Source organism: Macrobrachium nipponense, chromosome 31 (assembly GCF_015104395.2).
Source record: "Macrobrachium nipponense isolate FS-2020 chromosome 31, ASM1510439v2, whole genome shotgun sequence".
Lineage (NCBI taxonomy): Eukaryota > Metazoa > Arthropoda > Malacostraca > Decapoda > Palaemonidae > Macrobrachium > Macrobrachium nipponense.
In genome coordinates, this window is record NC_061093.1 from 67,955,580 (window position 1) to 67,958,849 (window position 3,270).

Sequence of the window (3,270 nt, forward strand, 5' to 3'; positions counted from 1 at the left end):
ATTCTTTCTCTTTTCCTGCGAGGTGCTCATTTAGATTTTCTATTTCTTTTTCCTTCTGGATTAATGATTCCTGCAACTCTGCGAGCTTTTTCTTCAGGTGTTCATTCTCCTCTTCAGCAGAGTCGTAGTCTTTACCTCGCTTTTCAACGTTGTTTTTTTCTTCCTGTAACTGGTCGAGTAAGTCTTCATTCGTCTGTATTAGAGCTGCTTCGTTGAAATTCATGTCGTCGATCTCATCCAGGAGGAAAAGGTTCTCGTCCTGAGCCTCCATCCAGTCTTCCTTCAGGAGAGAGATCATTTCGGTGCATAAAAAAGGTCGTCGTCGGCGTCCATTCTGGCAGTTTTGTGCAGCAGCATCTTGAGCAATCTGGAGTGCTTTCTGTCCTTCAATGCACTGACGTGCGCGGCCAAGAAGTCCTCCCAGAGCAAGAGCTGTTGCGTTAGTACCAATAAGTAATCCGAGGTTTCGGATTTTATTTATAACAGGTAGTATCACTGATCCGGTAGGGATCAGAGCCAATAAGTTTTTCATAACAATGTTAACTGTACTAAGAAAGCAAACATGGTTGCCTGCCTTTCCTTCCAGACCCGGATCAAAAACGTCAGAATTGGAAAATGCACTGGAGCTCCTAGGATTCCGCAGAACCTCATTTCGGCTTCGATGCGTCCTTTTTTAGATTCTGGCGGAGCCGTTCTTTTCGTGGAAGGACTTGGAGCGAACTGAAGGCTCCTCCTGAAGACTTCAACGGCTTCAGCAGAAACTATGCAAATGTCTCCATCGGGAAAGGAACTGAAAAGTCAGCTGGAAATTTTGATATTTCAGTCACAGATTATTATAGCACAAAAGAAATTGGTTTTAAAGAATTAAGAATGAAAGAAAAAGGGGATTTTTAAGCTTATTTGATGAGGAAGCGTAAAATTCTTTATATATATATATATAGTATATATATATATATATATATATATATATAGTATATATATATATATATATATGTATGTATATATATATATATATATATATATATATATATATATATATATATATATATATATATATATATATATATATATGATATATATATATATATATATGTATGTATATATATATATATTATATATATATATATATATATATATATATATATATATATATATATATATATATATATATATATATATATATATATATATATATATATACATTTGCAACCATACATTTTGGATATTTTCATCAGTGTCTCTGATCACTGTTGATACTTTACCATATGAGAGAGAGAGAGAGAGAGAGAGAGAGAGAGAGAGATTAGGATGCAGTTTCATCGAATTATAGTCATTTATTTATTCATTTTATAAATGTAGTCAGCAACACCTTCAAATAGGGTTGAATGTTGAGCCCATACCTACACCCTACCCCCACATTTTCTAACAGCGTTTTTAACAGCACTTTCAAACAGCGTTTTAACAGCATCTTTTAACAGCACACTCAAACAGCGTTTGAACAGCGCTTCGAAGTGCATTTTTAACAGCATCTTTTAACAGCACACTCAAACAGCGTTTGAACAGCGCTTCGAAGTGCATTTTTAACAGCATCTTTTAACAGCACTGGCAAGAGCTTTTTAACAGCATCTTTTTAACAGCACCTTCAAACACCGTTTTTAACAGCAGCTAACAGTGCATTCAAACAGCGTTTTAACAGCACCTTCTAACAGCGTTTTTAACAGCATCTTTTAAAAGCACCTTCTAACAGCGTTTTTATCATAATCTTTAAAAACATCTTTTAACAGTACCTTCAAATAGCGTTTTTAACAGCATCTAACAGCGTTTTAACAGCACCTTCTAACGGCGTTTTTAACAGCATCTAACAGCAACATCTAACAGCAACTTCTAACAGCGTTTTAACAGCATCTTTTAACAGCACCTTCTAACAGCGTTTTTAACAGCTTCTAACAGCACATTTTAACAGCGTTTAACAGCACCTTCTAACAGCGTTTTTAACAGCACCTTCCAACAGCGTTTTTAACAACATCTTTAAAAACATCTTTTAACAGCACTTTCAAACAGCGTTTTTAACAGCGTCTTTCTAAGCAGCATTTTCGAACATTATCTTTAAACAGCATTTTGGAACTGCACTTTTGACATTTTCGGACAGCATCAGAACAGCATTTCAACGGCCTTTTCGAACAGCATATTTTAACAGCATGAGTCCTGGAGCTACTTCAGCTTCTAGTTTTTCTAGATTCCCTTTCAGGGATCTTGGGATCGTGCCTAGTGCTCCTATGATCATGGGTACAATTTCCACTGGCATATCCCATATCCTTCTTAATTTCTATTTCAGATCTTGATACTTATCCATTTTTTCCCTTCTTTCTCTTCAACTCTGGTGTCCCATGGTATTGCGAGATCAATGAGTGATACTTTCTTCTTGACTTTATCAATCAACGTCCGGTCTGGTCTATTTGCACGTATCACCCTATCTGTTTCTGATACCATAGCTCCCAGAGGATCTTAACCTGATCGTTTTCTATCACTCCCTCAGGTTGGTGCTCGTACCACTTATTACTGCAAGGTAGCTGATGTTTCTTGCACAGGCTCCAGTGGAGGGCTTTTGCTACTGAATCATGCCTCTTTTTGTACTGGTTCTGTGCAAGTGCCGGGCATTCGCTTGTTGATGTGTTTGTTCTTTGGTTTCATTTTTTCGTATTGCACTTTCTACATATGGGAGAGAGTTGTTTCCGTCTATCGTTCTTTGAACATATGTGGTTTCTTAGGGCCTGATCTTGTGCCGCTGTTATCATTCCTTCAGTTTCCTTCTTTAGCTCTCCCCTCTGTAGCCATTGCCATGTGTCATCGCTGGCTAGTTCTTTAGTCTGTCTCATGTATTGTCCGTGCATTGGCTTGTTGTGCCAGTCCTCTGTTCTGTCTGTCATTCTCCTGTCTCTGTATATTTGTGGGTCTTCGTCTACTTTTTTATTAGTCCTTCATCCCATGCACTCTTTAGACACTCGTCTTCACTGGTTTTCAGATATTGCCCCCCAGTGCTCTGTTCTCGATGTTGACGCAGTCCTCTATACTTAGCAGTCCTCTCCCTCCTTCCTTTCGTGTTATGTATAGTCTGTCCGTATTTTGCTCTTGGGTGTAGTGCTTTGTGTATGTCATATGTTTCCTGGTTTTCTGATCTATGCTGCAGAGTTCTGCCTTCGTCCATTCCACTATTCCTGCCGCTGTATAATTATTTCTTCAAAGAAAGAGGGTCTTCTTCCAAAATATTAT